Source organism: Aphis gossypii, chromosome X, assembly GCF_020184175.1.
Source record: "Aphis gossypii isolate Hap1 chromosome X, ASM2018417v2, whole genome shotgun sequence".
Lineage (NCBI taxonomy): Eukaryota > Metazoa > Arthropoda > Insecta > Hemiptera > Aphididae > Aphis > Aphis gossypii.
Genome location: NC_065533.1, coordinates 26,594,342 through 26,615,206, shown reverse-complemented (window position 1 = coordinate 26,615,206; position 20,865 = coordinate 26,594,342). Strand labels below are relative to the sequence as shown.

The 20,865-nt window shown below is 28.9% G+C and overlaps 1 protein-coding gene across 1 annotated transcript in view; it reads left to right on the top strand.

The window, feature by feature from the left end:
* Nucleotides 1–20,865, top strand: part of LOC114119029 (nephrin-like) — a 395,167-nt gene that overhangs the window by 110,782 nt on the left and 263,520 nt on the right. The window lies entirely within an intron of this gene.

Genomic DNA, 20,865 nt, shown 5'->3' with positions numbered 1-20,865 from the left:
TCTTGCAAATTTTAAAATCGAATTTCTTCTGGGCTATCATAATAAATATAATATTGCTATGGAAAATAGAATACTATGACGGACTTCATTCAACCATGCTAGTCCATTTGTCATCTATAGTTGTCGTGTCGTTTGGTATAAAAATATTTGGCGAGAAACGTATCGATTGCCAAACGAGTTTTATTTTTACAAAAGATAATAAAATATACGGAGCGAACATGAGCGAGTGTACCATTCATAATCATAAGCTGGTGACGGCTCACGTTTAATATCCTTCATTTTTTTCTTCATTTTTTTTTTGAGATACTATATCGTAAAGTAGGTAATTTACTTTTGTTTTTTTTTCTACTTAGGAAATAAATCCTATAAATATTATACCAATACTGACTACAGTAATATTTCATTTCATTTCAAACATATTTATAGACAACCAAACAATGGGTTGAATCATATGCAGTGCACTTAGAACAAAAATCGAAAATTATAATAGTTATTATTTTTGTATTCAATCCAATCTTAATCGAGTATAATATTAATCGTTAGGCATATTTTTAATTAATACATTTTTCTGGAATCTTTTAATTTTTATATTCACAATTTATACCCATAGGACAGTATTACAATAATTATAGGTTTCAACTGAGTGATTAATTATATACAATAATAAATTGATGAAAGAAGCTATCTATCGGTGAATGATGGTGAGGAGCACTTATTATTATTATTATTATTATTATATTTGAAATGTATAGTAAATTAATTAATTAATTACATGACAACTTTTAAATACATTTAAAATACGTATAATAAGTATTATGTTATTTTAAAAATAGGTACTGTTAAAAAATAAATTGAATTTGTATTAAATAAGATCTTGAGGAAACAATAGTATAATATTACACTTAATCCAATCGACATTTTGCATTATTTTTATGCAACACACGATTATATATACCGCTTGTCATGGTTTAGTTGTTATTTTTTTGAAGGAAAGTTTTTACTCTGGGCATGGTTTAAAAGTATTGAATTCAATAGTTTTTATTAAAAAAACAAAAAATCAATATTCCTATAACCACGTTTGTATACATTCTGAGCAAACCAAGAAAACTCTATCTAATGGTTCTATTTTTTTTAAATTTATATTTGTCTTTTTTATTCCTAAAAACAAATTTTAGGTCGTAAAAAAATTAAAAATTCTATAATACGTAAATAACTAAATGTTTAGATTATCACAAAAAATATAATATAATGAAGATATTTTTGCAAATACCATTTTATCATCAAAAGTAGGTTGTAATAAAACCGGTTTTTAAAATACAATGTTATAGTTATTATTTCTATGAATTCAAAAATAAAATAATGCACCTTTATTTTGCGTAGGTAATCTGAGACAAATGCGTACAATAATAATACCTATGTATAATAATATAGTATATCAATTTATTATTTATAATATAACTTATTTGAATTGAATTGTATTAAAAAAGAGACATACATAAATGATTAAATGTTGAATTATTATTTATCTATATCGTGTCTAAAAAAAAAAAATCGAAAACAACCAATTTTTTATACTTATTTTTTTTAAATGCAGTTAAAAAAAACAATATAAAATAACTGAAAATATACATTTTAACGATTGCTCAATGTTTATTCACTTTCATATCAAAGATAAAATATTCATTATTCAAATTACTGTAATTGGATTTTTGTATTAAATATTAAAAAATGGATTTACCGTCTAATAATAATTTGATTTTAATTAATAACTATATTTTTTTTCTGATAAATAATAATGCATATGACTACATAATATATATATTGGATGTTATCGGTTATAGATTATTATAGATTTAGGCACTTAAACTTTTATTAAAACTAATAATATTTTTTTTTTCAGGTATGTTTTAATTTAAGAATTGTTGGGCATGAATACTATGCGACGGGCAGCGTTTTTGGTAAGATTTATTGTTATATTGTCAAACACTAAAATTATATAGGAGTATCGATTTTGTTTTGCTTAAAAATGATATAATTAGTATCGTAAATTGATGGAAATGTTATCAAAAAAATGTTTTAATTGTAAAATCAACACGGTCTAAAATATTGTATTTCTTAACGCACATACATTTTGGTATTTTTGGCATTTGTGGTTCTCGTTTTATTTGTACAGCTAATGTTGTAAATGCTAATGTAAACTATTAAATATTTTTATCTTAAAAATTAATTTTGTTATTCCTTTTTAAATTTTAAATTAGACGACTTTGACCATGAATTGTTTTATTTTTATAATTTTATTTTACTGGACGGATTGTTTACACCACTGTTGCATTCCTCTTTTTGTATTTCATCTGTATTAACGACATATATGTGTAAAAAAAGTATTTGTGCAACTCGATTCGATAATACCTTTCTTCTTGTAATGATTTATCTATTTTTCTCCGACTACTTATTTATATAGGTGGAGTTATTGGTATGACAAAAATAGTGTTTCTGTATTAATATATAGATAGAATACAATATAATATTCAATTAAATATAACCGTGGATAAAACATTATTTGTTTTATATTTTGTTTTAAATCTTACACAAAGAGATGATGCATTAGTTGAAAATATTATTTATTTGACTATTTGTATACTATGGTTTACCTAGATAACCACAATTGGTCCTGTAAAATAATATGTTTCTCGTATTATTTGAGAGGTGTGTATAATGCCACTCTAAATATTAGTATCTATGGTGTAAATATTACACTCGTCTTACTTCAATTAGAACCAAAAATCCTAATTATAAACATTTAGCACAGTATGGTTTCAATTTTCCATATAAATTTCACTAGGTATGTTTAGAATTAGTAACATATATTTTTTATGTGTGGTGAAAAGGGCGTCATATCTTGGATAATTTATATCTCCCCTTTGAAACAAATCAGTTATATTTAGAACATTTTTTATCTTTATTACCATTTATAAAAACCTTTAATATCCACGTCATTGGTAAATAATATAACTAAACACATTTTTTAAAAATGTTTAATTTAATTACATAAATTCATTGCTATTTTTACACAAAATTATGTGAACGTTAATAGATGTTTAAAAAGTTTTACGGAAAGTTAAATGAATTAAGTAATTGGTAACTATTTATTTTCGTATCCATTTCATAATATTTGCAGTCTATAAGGCATTGAATTAAAGATAGATACATATATATTTTTTTAATCGATTTAAATTACATTAATAGTCAATACACTGTAAGTACTGTTTCACATTTTCGAAGTGTTAATAATCGAGTAATGATTATTTACGAATATATATTATAATGTATTATATTACAATAAAATAAAATAAATAAGATATACTTAATACATATTAAAAATAATATATTATTTATCTTTTTATTTATACATTTAATTTTTCAATATAATACAACGTGTTCATGTTTTTATAATACTCTTAGTATAAATGACAATTTACAGTTATAAAAAAATTAATTTTACTGAGATAATGATGTTAATAATAATAAAGAAAATATAAAACATCTTAAAAGAGGCGTTGTTTTTCGCTTTTTCCCCCTAATTGCATGGTAGAAAGCTCCTTCAGTTGAGTTGGTCTTTGATTCCAAATTTCAAATAGTATTCCGGTGTCGTTGAAAAGTTGCTCATTATGCATGAATCAGAGAGCTTTTAGAGCTACTCTTAGAAATGAATTTTGCAAAGTCTGTAGATTTATAATTTTTGTTTAAGATGTGATAGTTCTCAATGAACACGAGTATATTATGAGTAGTCATATATATATATATATATATATATATATATATTATTACGATTATAAAAGGAAATCACATACTCCCACTTCCGTTAAATTTATTTATAATTAATATAGAACTGTGTATAAAACACTTAATATTATTTTATTTGTGGATGATGTTAAGATTTTGATATATGTCTATAATTCAGAGAATGTAAAACTTTTATAAAGACATCGTGATAATCTTTGCAATTAGTACGTTGTTACACGGAATATACCTTTATATAAATAAATGTCATTTTATTTCTTTCGCTAAAATAATGTCATATTATTTCATTTAATTATAATGTATGTGACCATGTTTGTTTTGCTCTACTAAAATCGAAGATATTAGTGTTATATTTTACTCGACAATGTTATTTAATTACCATAGTATATTCCTTCACACAATCTCATACAATTTCACAAACCACTCCGTATTTGGTTTAATATTACGCAATTATTCCAATTTTAATGTATACAAATAAAATTAATAAAAACTTATTTACGAAAATAATATTGCAATTACATATTTATATGTGGGCATATGTTATTATTGTATCATAGTACTATAAAATTAAATATTTTTAACTAAACAAGTACATTAATTTACATAAATTAAAAACAAAAAAATATATAAATACAATTGAAAGAAAATTTCTTTTAATGAAAACATTTTTTTATTAATTATTAAAAAGTATTTACATTGACAAATTATGGTTATTACATTGTATGAGTTGATTTTCAATTAGACCATAGTTAATTTAGTAGAAATCTGATACTGATTTATGTTCAACATCCTTGTCAAATGTATTAAAGCTTGATAAGGATCGACCCTCACAATCCAAAATATAATATCGACAAGATTTGGAATACAGTTGAGTACCTATACCATATACCGTGGTCGAAATAGAGAGATATTTCCGCTGATGCATTATCGTGAATTCAATCGTGAGTTTCGAAACCAAATTTTACCCGTCACCGTGTTAAGTTACAATTTTGAATTTCCAATTAATAAATAATTTATATATAATATAATATCTAGACTAACATTTTATGATTTTAATAAATTCGATGCATTTTAACGAATAGTAGTAGATAATAGGTTTTTTGCGATTGGTTTTATTTATTTTTATTATTATATTTACAATAAATGTTACAGAATTAAGTTTAGTACTGTTAAAACTCCTCAAAATTATTTAAATATTGATATTACAAAAGTAGTGTCGACTACTATGTGCCTAAATTGCCTATATAAAACGCCGCCTTATCATATGAATAATCGTATAATCGTGAAAAAATCACGTGTAATTTCGCATTTTTATTGTACATTTCTTTGGTTATAATACATAGAACGAAATTTGTTGAAAGCAGTAGACTTATCATAGTTTTGAATAGTATACATTTAAAAAAATTCAAAAATCAGTGTTACGAGTTATACTTGTAGTTTCCTACTATAGTTAGTTTAGTATACAATTCTAAATAATTATGACTTCAAGATATTATAACAAGTTTAGTTTTTAATATTACGTGATAGCTATCGTTAAAAAAATAATTTTTTAAAAACTAGTAAGTGTATAAATTTTTTTTTATTTAAAAAAAAAAAAATATATTATACATTTTAATACGTACAGAATTGCAATGTGATTTTGTTGTATTGAAAAAAATAAATGCGTTGTTTACATATTAATACGTATATTAAAATAAAAAACAATTTAAAGTCAATTTTTATAACTGGTACCTGACTAGACTTGTCTAATCACGAATCACGGTGTCACTCAAATTATAGATCAGTATCTACTATTATGAATACTACAATATGCACGTGCATATAATACTCATACATTTACACAGCTAGATGTTGTCATTATATTTGGTACAAGAACACCGAAATAATTTGTGCTGTTTTAAATTATTTTCGATTCAAATACCTATAACTAGTAGTACTTATTAAGAACCTAGTACCTATCAAAGTTTTAAATTATCACAACAACATTTTGGGGCACACGAATATCACTGTATTAGTTACCGCACAGTCTATTCCGCACATATATTCTAATACGAAGTATAATATAGACGGAAATTTGTTCGACCAAAAACTTTAATTTGGTATGAATATTAATATAAACATAATAATATTGTACTGAGTTGTCACGGGTTTGGCTTGATGAATATTTTACGTGACAAAATTGACTCAATATAAATAAACATTTTAATAACTTCATATTATAATATCTGATGTCTGTATAAATTACAACATAAATATTTTATTAAGAAAAAAAACCACTCGGTTATTAAATAAAATACAATCTGCCCATGTTTTATAAAAAATTCAAAATATTTAAATTGTCTTTATTATATTCATCGTAAAAAGTAAATCCTTAAGAGTTCTTAAAAAATACATTTTTTAGATTTTAAATTTAAATTCAATTTAGCAGCTCATCAAAAAAGCGCTAAAATGTTTGTAAATATTGCATTTTTCATTAATTTAAAGGAATTTGATTACATATTATATTTTCTTATGTAAATAATTTATTATAAAGCTTAAGGTCATATAGAAAATATTTCTTTAATATTTTGTAACTACGATTCAGGCAGTAATAAAAACAACTTGTGGATGCTTTCTTGATCTCATATTAGTTCTTATTCATTCGTTTTGGCAACTCAGGAAGGAATAGTAGGCATAGAACAAAATATAGATAATTATTTAATTAGCTGTTCAACGAGTTTTAAATTTATGTTAAAAACACTTGTAGAAAAGAAATAATCACATTTTTGCAAACAATTTAGAATTTTCTATACTTATATTTTTATGTCGGAAGAATAATGTGTTGATTAAATATTTAACATTATCATTTTGATCATACAATTGTGACTTTTTTAATATGGGTAAGAATTCATTGAAATTGAAACATTTCAAACAACTATCGAATATACTTTTTTATAGCATATTTATTATTTATATATTAAAAAGAAAAACATAAGTTTTTTAATATAATATATTTCGTATTATGTTTAAAAAAATATTCAACGGGTATTATCAGCCAATTAAATAAAGTTCACTAATATTTAACTTAATATAAGCAATAAATAATCATCAATAGTTAATTCTTAATAAAAACAAAATAATTGTAATTGATAAAAAATAATGATAATCTTTTAGTTATAGGATCGTCAATGTATGTGTGAGTATATATTAACACCAAAAACACTTCGTTATAACTCCATGTAAAAAAGCTACTAAAAAAAATTAAATTTAGTAATGATTAAATCTTTGAAAGATGTGATATGACATGGAAACTAAGTAGAATGCTATTTTATAATGTTGCAAATACCTATAATGATAGATAAGATCAATGCATTTTAAAGTTAAATACTTAGTTGACATATTGTTTATAAACTATTAATTACGAAAAATACTGTAGTGGTTACTTATTTGTATTTATTTAAGTATATTTAGGTACACGTCTTGTCTTGTAGTTAAACAATATATTGACTAAGTATTTAACTTTACAGTTGATCTCTTTCTGTAGTAGGTATGTCTTAAATATTGAAACCGATTTATGAATTATTATCTTTTTCGGATAAATAAATTAATACTCATTCCATCAGTCCTAAAGAAAATAATAATGTATAATATACTAACTATAGTATTAGTATGTTAATAAATTATATCGATAAAAATAAAAAAATAACTTTTTTTTTGCATTATCTTATGCAAAATATTTTCAAACAATATTTATACTCTTCATGAAAATTATCGTTTATATTTAAAAAAATCTCCTTGTATTTATAAATTATATAATATATAGCATGGTTAACCCATAGATATACATTATTATTGTATACTCTGAAGTAAGAAGTCCAGGAAAAGCTATTAAATTTATATTTGGAGTGTGCCTGTAAGTTTGTTTCTTATTCTTCGTCGTCGTCGTCTTCAGTGCGTTAAGAACGAGAAAGAAAAAAAACTACCTCCTGAATCCCTCCCTCCCGAGAGTATACTGGAGTTTGTAATCGAAAAATATAGTCGGGAATTCTCGGCAAAATCTATAGTACGTAGAAAACCTTTTGAATTAGAAAATCGGTCGGCGTTGATCGGCGGATTTGGTCGTGGGTATTCGGTATACCTGCTGCTTGCTGCTTTCTATCGCCTGAACGTTATAACATAGGAATTCGTATCGTCGATGGTGGCAGGATCAACAACAGATAAACTAAGAGTAGATAAATAAATAAATAAATAAATAAATAAAAATAAAAAGGGAACTAGAAGGAAATAAAAAGAAATAAATACAATTTAATGGTTGATATATTAACGCCCCGTCGTCGTACTTTAATCCAAGTTATATATAATATAGAGCTGCTTACTGTATATATAATTTATTATGTATAGCTACTCGGTCACGGAATTATCATCGAAGGTTCTCAGGGGTTGTAGTGTCGGTTATGGTGAATGATGATGGGGGATGGGGTGGTTGGTCGGGCGTTAATGCGGTATAGGTATTTTACACTACGGTGAAAATGACGTATTTTTCTTTTTCACCGGAACGGAAGGCGCGGAAACTATAATTTATACACCGCGTGCGACGTCCGATTGCAATATATTTAACGTTCGATGGGCGTAAAAAAAAACTTCCGGCAAAATACCAATAACAACGGAGCCGCGATAATGATATAATAATAACAACAACAACAACAACAACAACAACAATAATAATATATGATACCTATACAATATACGCTTATACGCGTATTATAATATAATCTTTACAGCATTGCGATGCCGTTTTCCAAAGCTCGTTTCATCGCCCACCCTTAACAATGGAATGAGGGTTGAGGTCACAGAGCGGCACAATACTTATCAACATTCAAAACCTTAAATCGAAATATTTTGTATCGGATACGTTTAATTCCTGAATCTATCTGCATAGACCGGTTACAGATATTAAATATGATTTTTGTTGTCGCGGGATAGATACAGTCTCAATGGTCTTCAGGCGCACACTTGAAAAATGTATCACACTCTGTAATGTCAAATCATTAAGTCGGAGAGTTATCGGTTTCACTGGATCGCACTATGCAGAATTTACATATATGATAATGATAGTATGTGTTTTTTGTTTAATATTTTGTTGTAAACGAAAAACATTTGTAATAGATAATCCTCGTCTATAGCGTTTAATGCTATTTCAAATCAAATCATTAATACTATTCAAACGCCATAATATTATTTCGCAATTTTAAACTGCTATCACAAACCTGGATCGTGTGTATTATTATACCATCGCTAGGATCGAGAGTTGATGATAGGATGTAGTCATATCCGCGCGGTTACAGTGCAATATAAATTATTATACCTACAATAGCTTATCGACGCGTTCCGACCCTGACCGCGGTAACCGAAAGTTTCGGCGAGGAAATGAAATAATATATATTATATCATATTCAATATTATAGGTGTACGACGATTTGTTTACAACGTGTCGCTTTTCCTATGCGGTAAAAGAATAACGCTATTACTACTATCGTAATAATAATATCATCGCACGATGCCCAACCCGAGCCGTTCTAAATATTATGCCAAATCGTAACAGTTCGTCTTCGGCCATCTAATCTGACGTGTCACATCACTTGCGATTCGTTTCGCGGTCACACGCGCGCACATACATACTCACACACTAGCTGGGAACAATGATGCCGACACGCATTGTCAACACGTGAGTCTTTACAGTAATCATTCCGCCGTCGGTGGATAATCTTGCCGGAGAGCGGCGACAATCCATTGTGGTAAACGCCAAGCATTCGTTATTATTATTATTATCATGACGATTCACAACTGTATGTGTCGTTATATAATATTAGTGTTATGTACGTCTCTAGCAAACTGTCATTTATTGTTTCGCGAGATATTTATGAGAAAATATTACTATATAATATTGTATTGTACGCAATTCGTCTTTTGTCGTCAACCGCGACCCGACACGAAGACGTCCAAGTCACCGTCTCCGAGGTTCATTATTATGTTTCGATATATTTTTTGTTTTATCTTCTACCTTTTGGACGCGTGTCCAATGCGATGCCTTAAGTGCATAACCGATAATCATATAGACATCTCGTATACATGCTATCTATCGACATAATACCATGATCAACTCGATCCGGACATTATATAAAATATGGTATGTACAAAGCATACGAGGACAGACAATCGAGACCTTGTATTCAATATTCAGGTACAAACTGTCGACGACTTTGTTGAAATGTTTATTTTTAATGGCATTTTAAATCCGACATAAATAATACATTAAACTACTCGCTATTCATACGTTTTATTTATTATAATGAAACTATATTAAAAAATAATATGGTAGACCATACTTTTAAGAAAATATAATTTTAACAATTTTACATCGATGCATTAATATTGGATATCGTGATTTTAATCCAAGATTTTGAATCAACGGTTTTCTAAGTACGAATATATATTGCTATAGTACTTTTTGATTCAAATATTTGCTTAAACTATGCTTGGTTGAACTACAGTTGTACACATATACTATAGTTACAATTTTTATATTAATATAATATTACGTTTTACAAAATGGGCCAGTGCGGTATGAAAAAATATTAGACAGACGATGGATATGAAAAATTCTCATGAACAATATTAATAAAGAAGTCTTATCAATCTCGTCTAAATCCATATCCATAGCCTCGATAATAGTGAACAAAACCGTTCTATCCTGTTTATATAGTTCGTTGTCACCGAGATGGTGGCGACAAATGGAAAATAATATGGAAATCTCGAGAATCGATTCCTTTATAATTCGACGGTAATATTATGTACGCATTATATTATTCACGCTTCGGTGGATGGTGGTAACAAAACAACAAAATTTGAACTCCCTTAAATACCCGACGATAACGTTTAAATCTCACACCCGCTGTTCTTCTATCTCTCCCGCTCGTTTTCGCGCTCCCACAGACTTTCCGGTTTCAATTGGATATAATATACGCACCTACACACATATATTATTATATACATGTATAAATTCTTTATCGTGCTTTTAGCAGTATTTTTTTTTTTTTTTTTAATGTTCCTCTCGCTTGCAGAAACGTAAATCGCCGCCGAGCCGCTAACTACTCTCCCGATCGTCGTATAAGGATTGGATTTATATATATACGACAATGTAGAGGCCTTATCTTATTTACTATATTTTATAGCAACCTACCGGCAGTTAGGTTTTGACGGTATTTTATTTGTTTGTTTTTTTTTATCCACCCCAAAAGCGCCTTGCTCGGATGGAAATGGTAATGAGCTAGGATTTTTTACTGCCCGGTGTGGACTACTGTAGACAGCGACTTGGAGTTTTTGCGCTCCGGTATAATATATAACATTGTCATACATTGTATTTAATTTATTATATGATACATCTTCTATACCAATTATAATATTATATATACAAACAGGGCTAGTTTAACCAATGGGTATTTAAGGCATGATGGCTTGAACTTAAGGATGATATATAATATTTTCTAATCATCATAGTAGATATTATAGAATTGATGTTCCTGACAAAAAAAACTTTCTTACTATACAATAAGTAATAAGAATATAATAGACATTGACTGTTTTATCATTTTTAATTTTAATGCGAAAATTGTAATTTATTATATCATAAAGAACATATATTTTCGACGTTTACAGTCGACTCGCGCACGCCCGTCTTTACGTTTATATGCCTACAGACTACGAGCGATCTAGTTTGCCAGCCAGTATGTATATAGGATATACGAATAAAGGCTTTGTGAAAATGACATTTACCGATTCGCAATATTTATGTCGACAAATTGTACTCTCTGTGCCTAACCATTTTATTTTTTATGTTTTATAATCTTTCTCCCTGTACAACGTCCGTCTACGTATAAAGTATTACCTGACTATTATTACATCTGCATTGAACTCTGAATTATACTGAATTACCACAACTAAAATCCGCGACAAGTATAATAATCTCATAATAATAAATGATATAACTTTATGAATTATGGTCGCGTATTGGAAAAAGTATCATGACGAGACGTTATGCTGGTAATCGTGTTATAGCGGTTTTATATTACGAATATAATATTATGATATTTCTATAAAAATTATTCTTCACCACTGTTTCCAGTCGCGTTCGTGATTTATCATCACAATAATTACGCATAACGCATTAAGTCACTCAGCGTGGTATATAGCGTATAAAACACACACACACACACACACACACACACACACACACACACACACACACACACACACACACACACACACACACACACACACACACACACACACACATACATACTATATATATATATATTATATATATATATATATATACTTAATATGTATATGTACTCTCAAAAATTCCGGTATAAAGTAAACGCACATTGTGGCTTTTTTTTAAACCACTATATTTTATGCATATACTCGTACGTGAACGTTCTGATATTTTTGCATTACCGTCCCACGTAATCGTAAAAAAAAAAATTGCCAACGTTCGAAATCATTTTTATTTTTGTACATATAATATATTATAAATCTATTATGTTATTACGTATTTTGTGCTTAAAGTGCTCGTCGATAAAATATGTGCTCCGCACCGACAACGCGGATTTATTCAATATTTCAATACATTTAAAATAATGTATTCTTGGTGTATTTCATAATAATATGCATCTTTGCACAGACATTATTATTTGAATTCAAGAAATTTATGTAATTTGCGTTCCCTTTGCGCGTTTAAGTTTGTTATAGTTAAATTAATAATATAAAAGTGTCATCGCATAGAGATGTATCCTCTTTGAAACTTTTCTGTATAACTGGACTATTTCCTTAAAGCAAGGTTTAATAATAATACAAATATTATAAGATTCTTATTTTGACAATAATTATGCCTTCTTTAATGCGACCTTGACTTCATATTAATTTAATATTTCTGATGTTATTATAGTACAATATGTATAGGATTTTGCGTGTCTTTGAATTTATTTTCGAGAATTTCTCTTTTCTTCATCAGGCATCTCTGTTAGTCCTATCTTATATATTTACACTATAAATATACGACCAAACCTTTGTAATCGTTTATGATGAAAATATTTTTAAATAATATGGTGTTCTATATATTTATTGATCAAGTATATAATATATATGCTTATTAGATAAATATTGCTTATTGAGAATTATTATTGTTGTGTAACGACGCTTAGTATCAGTAAATTATATGATCTGACAGATAAAATTTAATTTATTGATTAGTAAGGTAAAATAATACGTTATATCTGTAGATGATATGATAATTTAATATTATAATTTACCAATTATACATTTATATTTTACATATTATATTATATTGACTGGTAAAAGCAAAAGGGGCTAAGTACCTACTCTATATTCTACTTTTCACGACAGCAAAAATTCATATTGTGTTCTTAACTTTAGACTTTAGTTTTTGTATATTATATTACCTATTTATATTTGTATAAAAACTAGATTATTATATTTGATACGAGTTTCAAATCAAATCTAAAAGCACACTTTGTATTCAATAATACTTAAGGGCATTCTGTTATCGAATTGGCATTTATCTTACTGTTCATAATAATTATAAATTATAAATTATCTCGTTCATAATACTTAAGTACCTAAGTGTCTAATGCTTTCAATACCACATTCCCTATTGATTTTATAACAACTTTAAATGGTAATATAACAATTAATTTTGGTTCGATAATCTAATAAAGTCAATACATTCTAATTGACCGTTAAAATAATAGTCTAATAACCTAGTAAATATAGTAAACATAAACTTATAAACATAAAACAATAAAATCATTCATTGTTAACCTTTAATCGGTGTTATTTAAATAGCACTACCCGAGAAAATACGCGTGACATCCGTGATAAAATCGGTGGGATTAACGGTAATAAACTTAATGAACTTGCCTGTAACATGGGTAAGAAACAGTTTTTTTTCCAAAAGTCTGTTATATTTGATTTTCAAATAGAAATCGTTTCATAGAACACTGATGACTGATGGACACAAACCAAAGAGAACCCCATACTTGTGTATTGTGTGTCCAACAAGTATAGTTCCGTCAAGGAAGTATTCTGATGATACACCGGCTGACGCAAGATCGAAGTACCGGATTATAGATTATACTATTTTTTTATTTCTGTTCACGAGTTATTTTGTTTGTGTAGTAGTTTTAATATTAAATGTTAATTTGCTGTTTTTAATGACGGTGAAGAAAATCCATTGTTGTTATTTTTGATTTTCAGTGAAATTAATGGCTTTATCAGGTACATATTTTACACGTTACGTGCTTTAAACATATTGCGATGTTAAAAATGTACGAACATTCCATCAAATCAGTATAAATGATATGTTCGTGAAAACGTTTTTCAAACCTTTTTTTTTAAATAATAATTTGACGTTCGCTATCAATGGAGTGTTATTCTGAGTTTTTACGCTGAATATAGTTTTTATTCTATTAATAATTATTAAAAATCAAATAAAATAATGTCGATTGATATAAAGCATATTATACTGCTATTACGTCTAAATTATTCTCAATTTTAATAATTTGACATATTTTTTCTAGTTTGTTATTTAAATAAAATGTGTATAATACTATTACTATTAATTTTTATTTCGAGAACACCTATTTTCTATAGAACTATAAAGTACTTACAAGTTAAAATTCAAAGCGCTATACAACTAAGTTATCTAGTTTGAACACAAAATACCCATTATTAGCTGTGTTGAGCGTTTACAACGTATACCACTCACGTTTTTTAATATATCTCAATTTTTATTTAATTTTTATAACATTTCTTCTTATGGGTTTAGAAATCAATCTATTTTGTTCATCAATAATTTTTTTTTTTATGGATACCATCACTCTTACTTAAAATATATGGTTGGATTTATTATTGAAATCAAAATAAAGAACGATGGCCCACTAATATTTCGGGGTAAAACACGATCGTAATTAAAATACCTGTTTTAAGACGTGGGCGATTTTACACATAGGTATAAAAATAATTATTTATACAAATATTTTTTTTTTAATTATAATTCATTGATTTGTTCATCCGATATAAAATAAATCATTACATAATAATAGTACAGATATTTTTTTTATTATGTAATATTTTAATATCGGCTTTAGGACGTTATGGTATTTAATTATGTCGGCGTTGATGACGACGGCGACGGTTGGACGATAATAATAAATTATTCAGATATCGAACGTGTGGAAATATACAAACGCTGTTGATGTACATCATATTCTACCTAATTATTTTATATTATTTATAACAATATGATTTATCGACAGGTTTATTACGTAGGCCTGTATATTATAAAACTCGATGTCGAGCGTCTAGGAGCTATAGGTACCTACCTATACATTAAATTTGTAATAAAATAAACCGATACATGAATAAAAAGAACCCTGTTCACGTGAACAGGAAAATGTCTTTATATGACACATTTTATAGTGCAATGTCGTCAGTGAAAAGAAATAGTTTTAATATAATATCATTATTTCCAAACTACAGCATCTATACGGGAGGCATCGTAGTACGGTAAAAGGCAAAACAAAATTCTTCTGTAAAAAATAAGTAAAATCGATTGTTGCTACGGTGAGCTATCCACTGCAGAAACATCCATTGCGAAAAAAAACCTTTTATAAAATGCGTGTTTAATGTGTATATACGTATATTGTGTTATTATATATTTACATAAGTTGCCGTCTAAGCTGCAGTCGTCGTGGGGTGTATACGATTTAAAAATTAATTAAAAAATTAAATAAAAATTAAATGAATAGAAAATACCGGGATCAAGGTAATTTTTTCACCGGAGCAGATAACTACCGTGGCGGAAGAAAGACGACTTATTTTTATATTATTTTTAACACAATATTATCATAAAAATATTATACACTGAAGCTAATATAATTTATAGATGTCGTGTAAACTTGCTCTCTGGGATAATATTATTATCATTGTAACACCCTGGCCAGAGCCAGCAATTTCGAGTGATGCAATTCCGTGATAATTTTATAGTATATTACATCACCTATTTAGATAACTAACTGAGGTATTGACTCGAGTTGATTTTTATACTTCTATATCCACCTAGAAACCAGCTACGGAAATACCGCGTATTATTTATTATTCACTGCACTGCAACCATTTTATATCTCTAGACTTCAACTTTAAAAATATTTAAGGTTATTTTTCGATACCTACTCATATACTAATAATTATAAACATCGTAAGTACACGGAGTGTGCTCAATTGAGCGTTAAAAAACTGATCGGGATCGGCGGGATCGTATGCCGTATGAATGGTGGTATCTTTAAATACAGTAACGCCAAAATATAAGGAATGGCCGTGCATAGTAGTATAATGACCAGTTAGTGGCGCATTCGGTAGGTATTATTTTATTATATGCCTCATGTCAATGGCGCGATAGAACACGAATCCAATGTCGATAACATCTCGAAAATGATTAATCGATTTCTTGAATTTTTTCTGCTGGTAAATGTAGTATCTTATTGAATACTAATTTATATTTTATGAATAAAATTATACGTCGAAGAGTGGCAAACGTAATTTTTTTTTTTTGGATCCATCAGTGTCGTACAGTTCGCATTCCGGTAGTATTAAAAAGTTGAGCAAATAAGTATATCACGGTTATTATTATTGTGGTTGTTTACGATAGGTTCGGTGTAATGTTTAAAAACTTTCCGAGTCTGTGCAGTGCCCAAGGCGGTTACACGTGCGGTGTATTAATATAGGTACACGTTCACGTTGGGATTTCTCGTAGTCAAATGTCAGTTTTCTACCAATAAAGTATGGCTCGTGTTCCTGTATAAAATGTTTCAGTGCGCAAAACACGAGGAACAGCCGATACGTTTTTTCCAGGGATTATAATATATATTTTTTATTAAGGATTGTTATTATTTTTATCATTAATATTTCGGTAACATTTTGAATCATTACGTCATGACCGTTGGGCGCATTGTGTTGTTATGATACTACGCGTATTACATTTAGACGTATGGTCTGCGACGACGGTCCGTGACGTCACGTGGTTCCGACATAATCCCGCCCGGTTTTAATTTGATTTTTGAAAAACTAATTAATCCGCTCGCGCGCATCACAACCCTAGGGCCCCGGATAGTGGCGGAAACCCGATTAGTCTCCGCTACGTTTTTTTTTTTAATTTTTATCCCCCCCCCACACACATACACACGGCACACACACACACACACACACACACACACCGTGTTGCACAGCCGATACCCAACCAGCGCAATATATTATATTATATTATATCGTTTTCCATAACAGCGTTATAATATTATACGGTCCGCCTTTGAGAGGGTCTTGTCGTGTCGTCGTCCGGGACACACACGCGGTCGTCGTCGTGGGTAAAACGGTATCCAATAATAATAATAATAATAATATTGTTATCGTAACACAATATTATTATGACGACGTTATAATAACCGGTTCATAGGCTAAGGCGTTCCGGCGCGCGAGCGATAAATCAGCTAATCCGATCGCACTGCGCTCGCGTGTCTCGCCGTGCCCGCTGGACGCGAATCGGTCGACGCGTCTGTCTGCGATAATAACAATATATTATATTATTATTATCGTATTTCGGTTAGGCGGTCGGTAGCGGGTAGATACCTACGCTTATACGTTTACCTACTGTCTACAGCACGTCTGATCGGAATAAATTACCCGTTAACGGTTTGAAAACCAATAACAGTTATGTCCGCGATCGAGTGCACCGCCGTCGCTCGCCGCCGAGGCGTTTTAAAATAATCTATGATCATACCTATTATTATTATTTTATTGTGACCTAACTCGGCGCGTTACAATTTGCGTATAATATCGATCGATTGCGTCCACTTTGTGAAAATATCATTTTTTATCGTTGTCAATGAGACATGAGAGATGCATCTGTATAATCTGTTTCAACAAAATACAAATATAATTTTGAAATTCTAAAAAATCATCTAAAAATTAATTCAAATATATTAATTTTTTTCGCGTATAATGTAGGTACCTACATTTAAGTCAAAACACTCGCTTCTGCCGATTCCACATGCAGCCCGCCCATTTAGGTACACTCGTTACGCATAATTATTTATTTTCCTCGTCACTGATGGTTTAAATGGTGTTTTATCGACGATCGCACGCTCGGCGACACTATAATATCTTTCCACGCATAACACGTCACCGCCGTCCACATAATAGTTGCGATATTTTAGGATCGGTGACCAAGAAATTTTTTTTCACATTTTCAGCGCGACAGCCACTAATTGCAATACATGTCAGATTTAATTTAAATCGATTCAGCGCGCCTGAAAAAATAACGAAATCACAAAGTTGACAGTATATATTGTTACATTATATTTGGCAAGTGTCAACACATATTTAAAAAATAAAACTTGACATTCCGAATACATATCGACCTGCATATTTGCTGTGCATAGTGTTATAATATAATATGCATACACTAATATTTACCAGTAATAAATAGTTGCTGAAAAAAGTGGTAAGGTAAAGCTGTTAAATTTGTAGATCTGAATGCATACAAATCATTTTATGGTGATAATATTGACAATCGTGAATGGATAGGTTTTAGCTTGTAGTCAAAATAAATGTACGATTAAAAATATATTAAATATTATATCATATACATTTTTATTAAACAAAATGTATAAATATAAAATTCAAAAAGTCTATACTTTTTTTTTTGTTTTATTATTGCATCAGATATCATCAGAATAATTTAATATCACGTAACATTTTATTTATACTACGATTTGTATAAATATTATTATTAAAATAATATTTCGAGTAACGATACCTGCAGCGTTTTATTGATTTTTTTTTTGTATAATTATTATGAAAATAATTATATTATATTCGAATTATCGTTACATATTTCCACATAGTATAACAATATTATGTATATTGTATATACTTCTTCGCTATTAATAATGTTGGTCTTGATTCACGGCGGAATTCTAAAAATATTTATGAGACAGGAGTTGCAAGGATAGATTTTTTTTATTTATTTTAATTTTAGACTACCACATAAAGTAACTACACCGTAATGTCTATACATTTTTCAAGTAGGTACTGACATCAAGAATATCAAGGATAACTCACAAACGGTATTGTACACATTTCGCCCAGAACGATATTCGGCGTGAATACATAAATTTTAAGATCACGTGTGTGCTAATAATATAATAATATCACACCTAGGCTAGTGCATGCAATACTATATTTATTCGCTGTCCGTTTTCGACATGGACGGTTTCAGTTGAATAATGGAACATTCGAGATCGACGCAGGAACTGAATTACCTAGGTACCTATATGGTCCGGACGTATGTCCGTCTGCACCTTAACTAGTTATTCGCTTGTCGATAGGATAGCTGATATGTGTATAAGAATTTGTATTCTAAAATGTTCACTTGTTATCCGTACAGTGAATTGCATTCGGAAAACCCGAACAAAATTTGTAGACAAACATTTTTATTTATTTATTACTTTTTTTTCGCACTCCCTTTTCTCTGTCGTCTCGTTTACCGAACCGAGCACGATTATTACACACGTCATTACTCCGTGTAATAATATGTACGAATCGCCTCATCCATCAATCGTGTATATAATAATAATAATAATAATAATATCATAACGCATTAATAATAATAATAATATTGTCCGTGGCGTCGGCGTCATTATTCTTTGCTCTCCCGTGACTTGTCGCTTCCTCGTATTGTATTATATATATAATATGATATTGTACTCGTATACACTCATTACGAAAATACGCGACACGACAAAGTTTGAAACGATATCGAAGAGCCGTTTCGCATTTTCGTTCCGCAAATTGGGAATAATCATTTTTTTTTTACTTTTCTCTAGACGGGATTATTGTTATAAAAAATAAGTAAATACATAATAAAAACACACCACTGAGGGTTTTCGAACAACAACAACTACAGTAATTACAACTATCGTCTGAATAATACGTATCTTATCTGGCGTGCGTATATCATTAAGAATAACCGAAAAGTGGATCGGGAATAAAGTATCTGGTAATAAAAAGAAAAAAATTCAATTGTTTGCGTTGACAATTTATTGTTTTAGATACGGTTTAAATGTACAGCGAAACGTTATCAGATGTCAAAGTGTATACATTATATTGTTCGTCCGTTTTAGTGTTTTGCTTTTAATTTATCAACTTTTATCTCCGTGTTTAACACTTTTAAAATAAGAAATGGTCTTTAATGTATAGTGATCAATAATATTTTAAAACTGTTATCGAACGCGATTGTTTTTTAAACAACTTGACCAAACAATTATGAAAAAAAAACCGTTAATCTCTTGTACATTCCATACATAAATGTAAATCAAAATCGACTATCAATATTTAAGATAATCAATAAGATATTTTTCAATTGAAAAGGGTGAATTTTTAAGAATTATAATACTTACCGATAACTATCAAAAAATAATTGTAGATTTCAATTATAGGCCTCTTAAACACTATATTATACACTTACACGGCGTGAAAAAAAATTGTTTTGCTTAGTGCAGTTCTGAAAGTACCATCTTAGCTCAATTCGTTTAACAACTGTTGTATTTAGATACTTGGAAACCTTTTTTTGCCTATAATTTTTATTTTTAGATGAAATTCAGTTCAATTTTTTCTACTCATACTACCCATAATATTATATTGATTTTCAAAGTGCGCAAACGTTGTAACGTACACGCACTTCTAAACAAGCGAATTTTAATAGTTTACCGTTTTAGTACCTATAAATAAGTTGCACACAATAATAATATGTCTGATGTAAGGGTGTAAGTTGTTAAACTATAAATCTCGCGTGCACTGGTTTTAAATTGGCCGAACGGATGTTCGTACTATTGTGTTACGTTCGAGGCGGAAGATTTCGCATGTTCTTTCGGTTTTCAACCGTGGCTGACG